General features: G+C 47.5%; 1 protein-coding gene across 1 annotated transcript in view; it reads right to left on the bottom strand.

Moving 5' to 3' along the window:
- Positions 1-15,389, bottom strand: part of TFB2M (transcription factor B2, mitochondrial) — a 267,745-nt gene that overhangs the window by 36,240 nt on the left and 216,116 nt on the right. The window lies entirely within an intron of this gene.

The following is a 15,389-nucleotide window of genomic DNA, read 5'->3' as shown; positions in this document are numbered from 1 at the left end:
CTCTAAACACATTCCTGCAATTTTGGTGTTCTGAAGGCAAGATCAACCACACTTAAAACAGTAAAAGGGGTTCAAAATAATGTTACTCTGGTGAAGGCCCAGGAAAGCGCAATAAAGGAAGTAGGCGGAGACTGGAAGAAGAGATGGAGAACCCACAAGTCACAAACTTGCTTTGAAAAGTATCCTGAAGGAAAGCTATAGGCACGACATCCTGTGCAAAGGAAGAATCCAGCTGAAGTTTCTAATGCGTGGCATTGGAGAAGAGAAGCCGAAGCGTCCTAGCCCTGAACAAGAGCCAAGTGGTGGCTTGACCAAAGTCGAGCAGGGGTGGAAAAGCAGGTCCGTGAAGAACGCGGATACCACTTCTTGAATGGAAGAAAAAAAAAAAAAACAAACAGTCAATCCGAAACCGCAGAGACTGTATAAAATCACAAGCACTATGAGAGACAAACTTATCAAGTGCAGGAGAAAGTCCCAGTGACAGCCCCGAGCACAAGAGGTAACGGGGTAAACAGGAGACCCCGCGAGGGGGACTGCAGAGAATCATTACTGGCACACTCATACTTATACCAGTCAAGATCAGATACAGACATGAGTGAAGAGAAGGAGAATCATTACTGGTACAGTCATACACAGAAAGAGGAGAAAGACTAATTCTCCTGACTTTTGTTATACTAGTGTTAGGGTTAGAATAGGTTTGTTTGGCCAGTTGACCGATCCCGGTTTTGAACTCTCACCGATGACCGACTAGCACCATAGTTAGTTTTGTTAGTTAGGGAAACTCTTAGCATAGGGAAAGATAGGTGTTTGTTTCTGTTAGTTAATAAAAAATAAAAAGTACCAGTGAGATGGAAAGTAAGTCTGTCCTTCCAACCCGCCATTTTACCCTCCCAATCTCAGCACACTATGGGTTACTCTGGGGAAGGATCATTGCCCCAAAATCCACTGTTCCACCAGGCCATGGCGAGTTGAGAAATTTACTTTACACCCAAACAATCCCTACGGCGGGAGTGGGCAAGGAAACAGGTATGCAAGCTTAGCCCCTGAACTCAGATTTCGGAGTGACCACACCCAGGGTACTCAGAATTGCTGGACACACATTTGTAATTCAGTCCGCATGGAGTACAGGGGCTGCTGGAGAATTAGCTGGAGTTGGCTTCTAGATTGGGTCCGGCTAGAGGGCAGTTCTGTTGTAACAGTCCTAAAGTTCTTCAAACAGGATAGCCCTGGCACCTGGGGACAGCAGTCCCCCCCCCCCCAGAGGAGACGCTGCCCAGAACACAAAAGATGGACAGCATGTGAGCCTTGTGGCAATAAAGATTCAGCTCCAGGAAGCAGTGACAAGGGGGATGGCCTTATGCCACAGGTCGATGACCTGGCAAATCTTAATCTCCAACTCAGTCCGGCAACTGATGTACTGAAGAGGATAGCCCCCACACGATGGCCCAGAAATACTTCCAAAGAATTCTGGTGGTGGGCTTCTCATGCAGAGGTCTGGACTGGTTGTTCCCATAGGCCCAAGGGTCAAAGAACCGAACAGCGTCTTGGATCTTTGCAAGATGGACAGGGATTCACCAGGACTTGGCGTGCTCAATGGTGGTGATCCTCAGAGGCAGTCTTCGAGTCTTCAGCACAATGCTTATTTTCTTTGGGTTATTCACTCCTGATGAAGGTTTGGGGAATGGATGCATCAGCCATCCTCCAACACAGTTTGCAACCACTGCCACCGCAATATAGGAGCGTAATATCCCCCACCTGCACCTAACCGGGTCCTAGCCCGATTCCCCAAAGCTCCCCCTCCCTCTTCCCCCACTCCAGCTGTTCCCTTCTCCACCAATACCACAGGCTACGAATCTGTCTTGGTAAAACTCCAACTCACGCCCTCCACCTTACACAGTTTCCTACTCATCTACAGACACCCCCCCCCAACCCCCTGCTACAATAAAAACTTTGCAGACACACATTCGGAGAAGCACTGGCCGCCGACCTCATTCTTCACCCAACATTCACCATCTTAGGAGATTTCAACATACGGTTCGACTCCCCATCAAACCCTATGACCAGATCGCTCACAGACAACCTAGAATCACTACATCTCCACACCCACCCACACGAGAGGTCACACCCTCAACGCGATTTTCAGCACCACAGATATATCCACCCAGCCTCCCACCCCCTATCATGGACTGATCACTCAGCAATGTACTTCTCCATACCCCTAAGCACAGCAGCGAGCGTTGAAGGCCACACCTGACCACTGCCAACCACGCCCTCTACCTTTCCACTATGGAACAATGTCGTAATCACCCCTCAACTAAAACATACACCCTCCCTGCAACCACAGACCAACATACAAATCCCCCCCCCACTCCCCAATACAATTCCTCGACTCCTATTCTCCCATCACACTCCTAGAATTCCTCTTGCTCGTAGCAGTCAGACACCGGTCAGGCTCCCGAGAGGACCGCTGCCCACCCTCACGCCTCAAAAACATCCTAGCGTCCACCTGCGCAGGAAGTGTTGCACGCCCAGTCCTTAACCACTCACTCACATCAGGATCTTTCCGAAAGCCCTAAATGCATCCTACATCAACCAAATTCTCAAAAAAATGACACTCGACCCACTCCTTCCCCAAAACTACTGACCTATCTCCAACACGCATTTCATCGCCAAACTCATGGACCGCGTGGCATACAAACAGCTTGGCCATTTTGCCAAAGCAAACAACCTCCTAGACCATGCGCAATCAGGCTTCGGACCACTAAGGGGAACAGAATCCTCCCTAGTCTCCATCTGGTATGACCTAAAAAGAACAGCCGACGCCGATGACTGCGCTATGCTCATTCTGCTGTACCTCTCTGCAGCCTTTGATACCATGGATCACACCATCTTACTAGACCAGATACAATCACCAGGAATCAGAAGCACAGCCCTCTTGTGGATCTCCTTTATCTCAAATCGATCACACATCATGCACCTCCACCAGTTCAAATCCACATCACGACCAGTAGGTTAAGGTGTCCCACAAGGAGCATCCCTATCCCCCCCCCCTTATTTTCAACTTCTACCTAAAACCCCTTCCGGCTATCATCCAATTGTACAATCCTACCTGCAATAACTATGCAGACACCCAGATTATCCTCAAAATTCCAAGATCAAAGCTCTGGCAGGCCAGACCCGTTGTGCCTCGCGGATATTGACCACTGGATGACGACCAACAACCTCATCCTCAACCCTGGCAAAAGCGAAATCCTAGTTTGTGCCCTCCTCCCCCCAACCAATTCCGTGGCCCAATCCTCTTGGACCAGCACTGGCAATCTCTAACTTGGTAAAAAACCTTGGATGCACATTGGACTCACTTATCCCTCACCCAAAACGTTGCTGTCGTATCCAAAATCTGCTTCTTCCATCTACGGAATCTCAGGTGTATTTTTCCTTACCTCACCCATCCCCACCGTTTTTTTGGCCATCAACTCCATCATCCTGTCCCGGCTAGGCATCTCAAACTTCCTCTACCCTAGGAGCTCCGCCACCTCAACTAAGGAAACTCCAAAGAATTCAAAACGCGGCCGTTTGCCTGCTCATTAACCTACCCGCCAGAGAACATATCACCCCTACTTTAAGAGTCCTCCATTGGCTCCTGATTGGTCAACGCACTACTTTAAAGCCATGTGTATCACCCACCGCACCGTCCACAACACCGGACCGGAATTCCTCAGAGACAAAATCCTCCAGGAATCTCAGATTCTCACAGCATTTCGCCTAGTGATTGCCATCTCACAACACCTCCATGCTGGGTGGCTCCTTCTCCATGCAAGTACTAATCATCTGGAACGCCCTACCACTACACATTTTCAACACTGAAAAACACCTGAAATTAAGAAAGGCCCTAAAATCCTGGCTTTTCCCCAACATTCCCCTGAACCCTGGCATCTCAGGACTACACTGCTGAAACAAACATCCCTTGCACCAACTACAACACAGTGGACGGCAGCTTTCGCAGCGGCTCATTTGACACTACCACCCCATGCACAATTCCCCCCCTGACAAATACACCAGTGAGGCCAGCAGCCCTCGCTGTGGCACACTGCAATAAATTCACCCCCGATCACCGCCCCTCAGACCCTTGCACAGGAGACACCACGAATAACAAGACAAATAGACCAGGGAGCCTGCAGCCTTCGCTGAGGCACACTACAATAATCTCACCCACGCTCAGCACATGATCAGACCCTTGCACTAGAGAGACCATGAATAACGAGACCACGCCGTCCGCACTGGATTAAGATCGGTCCTGCCAAAGATCTCCAAGGACTATGGTACGTTTTACCTCAAAGACTATGGTATGTATACCTCACACCGCATCTGTGGACACAGGCCGCAGGCACGGCCAAGCATCCATGCACTGTATAATGCAGCTACGGCTATGCTTTCTGGTCTAGCAGCACACATAGCCGCATGCACTGAAACACCAGACCTACCGCAACACCTCTAACACGAGCATACAGCGACTACCTACGAAAAATAAATTCAGTATAGCTGGCCACACTGACTCTCTCAACAATAGCAATCTATTGCAACCACAAACAGTGCCCACCCATGTGCCTGGCCTCCTTCTGGGCTGCTTAGTCGAGCCTAGCCAGCCACCCAAGTCCTAGACGGGCAAAAATGCACAAATGCATCTCCTAATCCAGCACATTGACTACAGTCACTGAGGGCGTTCCAACCCAAAAAGCACATTGATTCCATACAAATGGGGAAATAACGCTATATAAATAACCAAATACAGTATCTCAAATTTCAGACTGCAGTCTACCAAACCCATCAATGGTAAGTATCTGCAACATATAAACTGGCAAAGGCTGCCCACTCATGGGCAGTCCCTTGCCCCACATCTGCCCAGCAACAGACATCCCCTGGCTGGAACGTGGACTGGGACACGATAGTTCCATCCACCATATCCAGCCAGGATGCACACACCTCCACTTTGCCCGGGAACTCCAAACTGGAGCCTACGAAAGTGCATGCTATATACTGGGCTTCCGGACCCTAGACGGCAGGAAGGGCAAGAAACAAGATGGCCAATAGACAGGGCAAAGTACATGGCAAAAAGTGCATGGCATGCTACTCAAAGAAGCATTATACAGAGAAATAAAATACATATAAATTGCCGCCCTATAGTTAAGTTGAGTGACATGAGCCATAGGAAAGCCGAAAATTCTATTGCAAATAACTTGGCTTGGTGAATGGATTTGCATGCCGTTAATTATGGGAAAGATTCGTTAAGAAATTCAAGTTATTAAGAAAGCAAAAAAATGCTGTTTTTGGTCATGGCCAGTGGCCTTAGGTTTCTGCCATGGCCACTGTACATGTTGCACCAATAGGTTTCTTTGAGGTCCACTACATCCCAGTGAGGTCATGTATGAACTAATTGATGTCACCAGTGATGTCATCATTGTTGGCATACACTGCGCAACAAGGTGTACATAGTTAAGGCTTTAAATGCCATTGCAGAATTTCAGGGATTTTGCTTAGTTAAATCTGATCACCTGTACTCTTGTCAACCAAGGATTTTTTTTTCACTGAACTACAAGGTTTTGTTGTAATGTATTTTCCACGTTCAATATGATCACCTTCACTTTCTTCAAACAACGGTTTTTTCACAGATTTATGGGATACATTGCTTACCGTAATTGTATTTCTGATGCTTGTATCTGCTTAGATTCAGATGTTGTGCCAACATCTAGTAATAGTGGCAGAGTATTGCATGACATGCTTTTGAAATTCGGAAGAAAAAAAAAAGGACGTCGACTGGGCGTGTTTGTAGTACAATCCCTTGTCTGACGTGGACTATACCCATGGTCTTTCACACGTCAAGGTCCCTCAGATTGTTAATTTCTGACATGAATGAGCATGAAGTGTTTGTGTGAGTATAGGAAATTCAAGGTAGAAAAAATAAAGGTGAAAGACATCTGTGCATCAAACTGCAAGATGGGAGTAAGGGTGAGTGCATGTGAATCTAAGCAGATACAAGCATCAGAAATTATGAGTTACTCACCGTAGTGACCAATGTACTCTTAGTCCCCTTTCCTCCATACTGCATGGGCGTTCTTTCCAAGGTACGGGAGATGGAACTTTTTTCACCAGAAAAAAAAGTCCCCTTTACATTTAGAGGCATGCAGGGGTGCAGTCCTGGATGCATCCACTACCCTGACCCCGCCCACCGGCGTCACTCAGTCCCCAATGACGCGTTGATAATATTTAACATTGCCCAATGACATCACTATTATGAGGGTGCGGGGGGCGGGGGGGAAGAGTATGGAGGAAAGGGGACTAAGGTGAGTAACTCAAAATTACTCTTACGACCCGGCCCCTTTCCTCCTTACTGCATGGGCGATTACAACTGAACGTAGCCCGGGGTGGAGAGGAGATCCTCCTTAAGCAAATAAGTTCCTTAGAACCGCCTGTCTGAAGGCTGCGTCCAATTTAGAGCTGGCGTCCAAACAGTAATGCTTACAGAAAACCAAAGGGATGGCCCAGGTAGCCGCCCTGCTTATAACTTGCCACGGAACCTGCCGCTGGAAGGCAATGGCCATGGCTCTGACTGTGTGAGCGTGCATGATGGCTGGCAGTGGCTTGTGCTGCCCCTCATAGGCCTCCTTCATGGCCGCAACAACCACTGTGCAATAGAAGCCTTGGATGTCCGATATCCAGGTCTGGAGCCCCCAAAGGTGACAAAGTGTGTCCAACCTACGGAAGCCCTTGGTCCTGTCCAGATAGAATTTCAGAGCACGCCTGACATCCAGACAGTGCAAGACTCTGAGCCTCATCCTTGGGGTCAGCTAAGAACGTAGGTAAAACTATTTCCTCGTTTAGATGGAAGGCGGATGGTACCTGGGGGTAGGGACGCCAGGTGGGTCTGTAGGACCTCCCTATCCCTGTGAAAAGTGGTGTAAAGTTCGGAGGCCACTAGAAACTGGATCTCACCTACTCTGCAAGCGGAAGTAAGTCCCAACAGCAAAGCAGTCTTAATGGTGAACAGCTTGATGTCTGCAGACGCCACTGGCTCGAATGGTTTGTGCGCCAAGGCGACCAACACCACATTGAGGTCCCACACAGGGTGTGGCTTCTTAATGGGTAAGTAAAGCCTGGACAATCTTGGCAGATGTTTCTTGACAATCGGGTTGGAGGAAGAGACCACCTCCCCCACCGAATTTCTGTAGGTCCCTTTGGCTGCCCGGTAAGTGCGCCATGTGGCCACCTTGTTAGGGAGAATTCTTAGAAATTTGCTAATTCCCTCTACCTTAGAGACCCCCCCAGCAACTTGCTGGATTTTGAGGACTTGATTTTCTTTTTACCTGGAGCGAGTGAGACCCTATTTCCCACTTTCTCATGTATTCTAATATGGTTTTGTACAGTGTTTCTTTTGGTTGTGGATTCTGACAAACTCCATAGGCATCATCTTTTACATTATGTCACACAGCACCTTCAGTGCAGCGACACAGGGAGGTCTTTCAGATTTCCCAAAGGTTTAAATACCTTCCCTGGGCTAAACTACCGTTTCCCAGAGCAGTAAAGTGAAATTGACTTTACTTGCATTTGTAACTTTCTAGACCCAGCACAGACTATCTTACAGTAGGGTACTGGAGGGGTTACTTAGTATCCACTTGGTCTAGCTTCTCATGTAACATTTCTATGTTACCCTTTCCTCACTGAATGGCTGGTGGCAGTGGTTTACTTTTTACTACCATTATGGGATTTTACCGCCTGCTGCGTTCGCACCTCAGGGTATTATGCGCATTATAAATAACCTATCATATCATGGCTGCCATTTGTGTCAAAATGTCCCGGCCTTTTTTCACCATTTCTTTGTGGAGGTACTTCTTGAGATTTACTCTGTGCGCCAAACCAGGTTTGGTTTGTTTTGCCTTTGGCAGGATTCACAAGTGAAGCTCACCTCTGGCTCCAGGGTGTCTGGCGGGGGCAGGAAGCAAGGGAGGTGCACAAAAACACCCTGTGCTTAGTCTCCTAGGAGACAGCAATGCACCCTTAGGTGATTGGCCGGCTGTCTGTCCCTGCTGGGTGACTGACAGCTAGGCTGGAATGAATGGGAACAATCTGCATAAAAAGGTCGAGGCTTTTTGGCTTGGAAGGCAGAGTCGAGCACTTGACAAAGGAATTAGAAGAACTTGAAGAGGACGCCTGCTGCAACTCCTGGACCATTGGTTTGCCCAGTGAAGCCCTGCTGCTGTCCTGAAACTCCAAATTCGTATCGACAGAGAAGCCCCTGCAAGGACGACTTCTCCGTTTGAGTTGGTGGGACCAATCAACTTCAAAGTAAGCCACCTGGACATCCTCTCAAAGCTGGTTGAGTATCCACTGCAGTCGCTGCTGGAACCGGATCACCAGGGAGAGGAATGCCAGTTTGTGTGCGTTGCTTTTAAGCTGGCCAAGAGCTCCAGGAAGATACTCTGGACTCCCGGGAAGCAGGACTGACCGAGCCCGAGCCCCCTCAAGAGTGTGGTACCCCAGATGCAAGAAAAGCCCATCTCGACAGCCAGGAACAAAAATGTTACATGACAAACTAGACAAAAGGGATACCAAGTAACGCCTCCAGCACCCTATTGTAAAGATAGTGTGTGCTGGGTCTAGAAAGTTACAAAATGTAAGTAAAGTCCATTTCACTTCACTGCTCTTGGAAACAGTAGTTTCACCAGGAGAAGGTATTTAATATCTTTAAGGTGCAGTGTTTCACAATGTAAAGATGATGCCTATGGAGTTTGTCAGACTCCAAAGTCAAAAGAAAGAGTCTAAATCACAGAAAAATACGAGAGAGTGGGGAAAAAGGTCTAACTGTCTCCAGGTTAGAAATGAAAAGTCCTATAGTCCAGCAAAAAGAGCCGAGGGTCTCTAAGGAAGAAGGGAATTAGCACATTTTAGAGAATTCTCCCCAACATGGAGACCAGAAGGGGATCTTTGGACAGGCTGAGGCAATGCTGGGAGGGAGACCTGGGGATAGAACTTAACCCCCAAACATGGCAAAGCATGTGTTGGGGCACCTTCCAGACATAAATTTCCTGCCAGTACAAACTACATGCCAATACATTGTTGCACAGGTGGCAATATGACCCGGTTAGGCTCTCCAGAATGTGCCAAAGTGTGAGCCCAATGTGCTGGCATGAGTGTGGATCAAGGGCTGATTACTGGCATATGTGGCGGGGATGTGAGGTGGTTCAATCCTATTGGGATGAGGTCTTAAACTCGATTAGGGACCTAGATGAGATCATAAGAGGGAAAACACAAATGTTGATATTGTTCGGTTTACAAGAACTTGAGGGTGAATATATAAGGCTGGCAGAAAAAATGGTCCACGGCTTACTCCTTGTAGGGAGGGCCTGCCTGGCTGCACACTGGAAGAGAGAGTTGCCGACCCGGAAAGAAAGAATGATCAACACAGGCCGAAACCTATACTTCATGGAACGCTTAACAGCGGCAATCCACAGTGACCCCGACTATTGAAATGGAATGGTCGGATTATTGTGGTAAAAACATTCAGGGATGAAGAGTACCCACTTTGACTTTTTGCTGAAGGGAGTCACAACACCCAGAGTACTTCAAACATACTATACACAAACTGCAGTTGAAACTCGTGCTCGAGAACAATGATCTTCTAGAAATGTAGACAAGTGAGAGTGAAAATGAGAGAGGCTTCCAGGTGTTAGGATTACTGGCGGGGGGAGGAAGGGGTGTAGATATTAGGAAGTGGGAGAGGAGGGTGCAGGCTGAATGACAGTTCAGTGCAGTGTCAAAAATAAATCCTATACATTTCTGTTGAGGTTTAAATACCTTTTTCTTTGGTGAACTATTGTCCCAAGAATAATAAAGTGAAATTGACTTTACTTACCTTTTCTCTTTGTAGGTCAAGCACACCCCATCTTAAGTGGAGTGCTGGGGGGTTTAATAGCCCCTTTTCTTACTTTCTCATGTAAACATATTTATATGTTACCCTCACTACTTTAAAGGGCTGGTGGCAGTGGTTTAATGTTCCTACCATTGTGCTTTTCTACCGCAGGCTGAATCCTCAGCTGCAGTATAGCGCCGATGGGTGACCATTGTGTCAAAATGGCCCTGATCTTTCTTCGCCATTTCTTGTTTATGAGGTCTTTCATGGGTTTTACTCTGCCCGTCTGTTAAGATGGATTTCTGAACTCTGACCTGGAGGGGCAGAGGTTCAGAAGGCCAGCCTAGTTTCTTGGAACAGGGTAACCTCTGGACAAGCCAGACCAATCAGGGTAGCGATGGCGGCGATCAAGACTAAGTCTCAAGAGGGGTGAGGGTGACTGAAAGACCTCAATGAGCACACAAAGCAAGGACACTTACAAATTACTTCAGACAGGTATTATATTAAAAATATAGACACATTTATTACAAGGCCTTTGTAACATCGACCATAGCAAAGAATCACAATAATACTAAAGTAAAACAATACGTCCCAATCAATACAATATATACACAAGACCGAGGGGTCTAAGGAGTTAGGAGCACGTAATATGTAGACCACCTAGATGTGGAGGAAAACAGGCAGTGCAAGTAATCATTAGACCTAGTTTGACATCAGAAATGCACCTAACTAGGAGGAAGTCTGAGCCTTACGAAGAGAGGAACCTTATGCTCAAAAGTACCTGCACGCGCTGGTGCCAATGGATAAAGTAGGGTCTCTTCACGGGTCTCAGGCAGTTCAGGAAGGTGAATTAAGCGATGAAGAACAAGTCCCCACTACTCAAGCAAGGCCTCCACCTGTGGGGAGAGGCAGGGTGAGAGTGCGGGATAGAGTTGCTATTTCGCAACAGCGGTAGAAAAGAAACAGGCTCCTGCGCGAGGGGCCACCAGTTGGGGTATGGACTACTCACCGGTTCCCGACGCAGGCAGACTCAGACTTCAGTTCAGTTCACGTTGCTGGCAGGTTCAGCTGCGATGATCAGGACGTCTCGACACCATGCAGATTCTGTGTAGCAGGATGAAGGGTCGAGGGTAATCCCAAATGCAGCAGACGAGCACAGGTTGTTACCGCAGCAGGGCAACACGGCAGCCTCGTTCTCTCTGGTCCGGGCGCACTCATCTCACTTCAGACCGGGGAATGCCAAGTGTACGAATTTCGGTGTGAGGGTGCCGTGGACGCAGAGCAAGCAGTAGACCAAGTTTCGAGGGCTTCCCCGAAACGGCGGCGGTGACAGAGCAAAGCGTCCTGCGTAAGCTGGTCAGCCCACTGGTTGGCCCAGGGACACTTCCGAAGAGGCTTACTTGCAGGGTTTGACGAAGGTGCCGGGAATAGTTGATCGCACTATTCCAATGGGTCGAAGCGCCTTCGCAGACCTTCTAGGACGATCAGATGCAGAGGGGTCTCGCAGGACAACAGCAGTTCAGGGTGCCAAACTTTCAGCGGGTCACCAGCAGTTCCTCGACTCAGCTTCTTGTTGCAGGATACTTGGCTCCTTATCCCTTGTTCGTTGTGAACTAGGGAGATCGACATGGTAGTGGTGTTTTCAGCCTCCTCTTATCCAAAGTACCCTTTGCGCCAAAACGGAGAGGACCCAATGGGAGAGCCGCTCACAAACACTCACACCATACGTGGACTTATCACGGACCACGGTGGTCCCAGGCATTCAGGACACTCCAGACTCTCTGGCACCCAGGATGTGCATTGGGAACAGACATCCCAGCCCACATCCTGCAGGCACACGCAAGGCATGCAGAAGCCCGCGAAAGCGTTGGGTATCGCAGGAAAGTGCATGACCAAATAAGGACGGACCCGTGTCGGCTCGACCTGGGCAAGGTGAAGGAGCAAGATGGTCAGAGGACAGGACAAAGAACCTCGTGGCATAGCCATTTTGGAGCCAGGCCACTCATTTGTGCCAAACGCGGTAAGTGCGGATAACATGGCGAAAAAAGGGTTCAAAACACAAGAGAAACGATAGCTGCCACCAGTCCTGTCCGTCACACACTTGCACAGTTCCTAATAAGTCCAGCGAGAGGTTCTAGGGCTTTGGAATGACTAGAGACCCAAGAGCGCGGTAAAGTTAAAATGCACTCTTGTTTCATGTTGCACAAAAGCTGCAACATGAGGAAAGGACTAAGGGAAATAAAGTCTCCCAGTACTGACTGTCTTAAGGGCATGTCAGTTTCCCCATAAGAATTGAGCGAAAAACCAGAGGAGTGCAGAGGAAGGCTGCGCTTCTCTGGCAAAGTCTAGATCACGGTGTAAAACAGCAGCAAAATGTTTGGGGTTTGACACATGGAGGGAAAATAACATACAATTATGAAATCCTTCCTAACGGCGTCAAACCAGGTTCAACCCCTTTGTTTGTTTTGCCTTTGGCAGGCTTCAGTACTGACACCCGCCTCTGGCTCCAGTGTGTGACAGGGTAGGAAGTGAGGGAGGTGCCCGAAACTCCTCTGTCCATAGTCTCCAGGGTAACATGAATGAACCCAATCCTGATTGGCTGGCTGGACAGCTACCCTGCTGTGTGAGAGACAGGCTGTGCATGAAATGAATGGGAGAAACCTGCTTAAAAGGCGAGGCTTCTTGGACTGAAGACTGAGTCGATAACTGGGAAGAACAACCCCGACAAAGAAACCATGACAGAAACCTGCTGCATCCTCCTGGACCTATGAATTGCCTGGTGAAGCCCTGCTGCTGTGCTGTAACTCCTTTTTATGATCAACAAGAGAAGCTCCGGGAAGGACGACTTCTTCCCTTGGGTTAGTGGGACCAACTAACCACGAGATGAACTTTGCTGAAGACCGTCCCCAACTGGCTGTACTTCTTTGCTGCTGCAGGAACCGAGTGCCAGGGGTCAAGAAATCCGTAGTTGAATGCAACATCTATAAGACAGCCAGAAGCTCCAAGAGTCTCCCCATGGCCCTCCAGAAGCAGGACAACCAGAGCTCGAGACCCCTTCACCAGAGTGCAGGAGTGAAGGAAGCACAACCGGTATCCAATATCTGCAGTGGTGCGGTTTACCAAACGCTGAAACCGCAAAGTGCTGCTGATCCAAAGAGAGCCCGTAGCTACCGCCAATGAAATGCTGTGCAGGAGTCCTCCAGACGTCCTCCCTCTTGACCCCATGACTAGGCCCAGGAACACAGGATCTGCATCACTGTAACTGGACAGCAGCCAGCTAGATCCTCTTCTAACCAAAAGGTACTGTTCTGACTTGGGGGCATTTACCTCTGACTGTAGCTTGCTTTTCTCAGTTGAGACTTGCCGTAGCTGCTTTTCCAGAGATTATTTCAGCTCTAACTTAAGTGTATCAGCTTGTGGCCCTACAGGGATATTCTACAACAAACTCTTTGTGCAAGACCTTTTACCATCTAAAAAGTGCCTCAACTCCATAGACTTTGCTACCATGGACTTTGGCTGTCCTGGCTCCCTGAAGACTTCTATTCCATTGACTGCTTCTTACTGTCCCTCACAGGGGATACATTGGTTTTTAAATAATATTGCTGGGAAAAGTTGTTATCTAGACCTCATTGTAAGATTTAAAAGTGGTCACATGCTTTGCAAACCTGTTTAACCTTTTTCCTTACTTTAACCTTTACTATCTACTAACCTCAGAATTTACAAAGTACCAAAGTGATATATAAATGTCAATATTGTCCTAGTTAGTGAAGTCACCTCAGGGTGTATGAAGCATCTCTAAAGAAGATTTACTTGCTTTGTGCCGATTCTGAGAAAGTATTTTGAAGTGTATTTGATTGCCACATATATTGCCCTTTTTAAAGAATGCTTATTTAAAAACTATTGTTAAATAATTATTTTAACGAACCTGGAGTATAAGTTACTTAGCTGCATGTATTTGTGGATTTCATTGCTACAACTCTACTGCTCACCTTTACCCCTCTTGAGATAAGCCTGGCTACTCAGCCACCCTACCAACTTGTGTCTTAGAGGCCTATACAAAAAGGTGGGTTACCCAATACCAAGAGGACAAGGGTTGTGTAGTCTCCCACAGGGTTACTACATCAATTATTGCCTAACATGTGTCACTTGCACAAATTTAGAAACCGTTACCACTGGTTAAAATAACATGTCTTGTGTTTGGTTTTCATACCTCTTTAGGAGGTCCATACCCCTTTGGGGAACATATAAATGTCCAAACTCTAGGACTTGAAGAGCCAGGCTGCCAAGTTCAGAGTTTGTGGGTATGGATGGAATGTTGTCCCCTTGTGTTGGGACAGCATGTTGTATGGGCACAGAAGTTTGATTGGTTTGCACACAGACAGTTTGAGTAAGTGTGGAAACCATGGTTGTCGAACCCACATTGGTGCCATTAGATCAGAGTGACTTGTTACAGGTGCATTTTGTGAACCATCTTGTTGAGGGATGGTGTGGGGGCCACAATCAAACTTCGCTGACCAGCTAATCCACAAGGCGCTCCCCCTTGGATTTTGTTTGGGGAAACCTGGATGCGAAGTCTGGGCATTTTTCGATTTACTGAGTTGCAAACAGATTTAAGTCTGGTTGCCCCCATTGGGCGAAGACATTGTGTAAAATGTTGGCGTGAATATGCCACTCGTGTTCTGCAGGGAGCTGCAGATTTCTGCGCAAGTTATCTGCTAGTTAATTGTGTTCCAATGGAATGTGTTGATAGTAAGAAAATGTTGCGTTGGAGAAACAATTCAAAATGGTTTGGGCTTACCTGGACAGACTTCAGTGTGTGTCGCCCTGCTTGTTGAAGTAGAACATGACAGTAGTACTGTGAGGACTAGAACTGTTAGTCTTGCCAAGTGATGTTGAAAAGCGTGTAGGGCCTTGAGGACTGCTACCAATTCTAGCAGGGTTGATGTGAGTTATGGCTGATGAGTGTCTACACGCTGTGCGCATTGTGATGAAGGTAATGTGCTCCCCATCCTGAAAGTGAGGTGTTAGGCAAAGTTTGCATGCAGTACCCTCTGGGACCACTACAAAACTAGGACTATAGGTGTAAGCAAAACCAGCCTTTGGTATAAGTCTGTACCACACAGTTTTTGGTAGCGAACTGAGCAGCCAGGCTCATCTCAAGATGGAATGTGAGCTTGTAATGAGGTTACACAGAGGTCTACAATTACAAGTATTCAAATAAATTCTTAACCTGCGGGTTTCTTGGTAAAACATTAATTTAATATACAGTCTGTTAGAAAACATTCACTAAAAGGAGGCAATCAATATCACACAAATATATCCTACAGTACTTCACACTATACGGTTCCCAGGCATTTAAACTACTAAGGAGGAGGAGCGAAATGGCATAAGTTATTAAAGCGAATATTACAGTTAATCTTAAACAGTGAAAATAGTTTGAGTTCACCAGAGGAGTTGGTTCAATGCAATAAGTAGGCCAAAGTCAATG

This window comes from Ambystoma mexicanum, chromosome 4q, assembly GCF_040938575.1.
Source record: "Ambystoma mexicanum isolate Mex_15411 chromosome 4q, UKY_AmexF1_1, whole genome shotgun sequence".
Classification (NCBI taxonomy): Eukaryota; Metazoa; Chordata; class Amphibia; order Caudata; family Ambystomatidae; genus Ambystoma; species Ambystoma mexicanum.
This window is presented reverse-complemented; position numbering and strand designations above follow the sequence as displayed.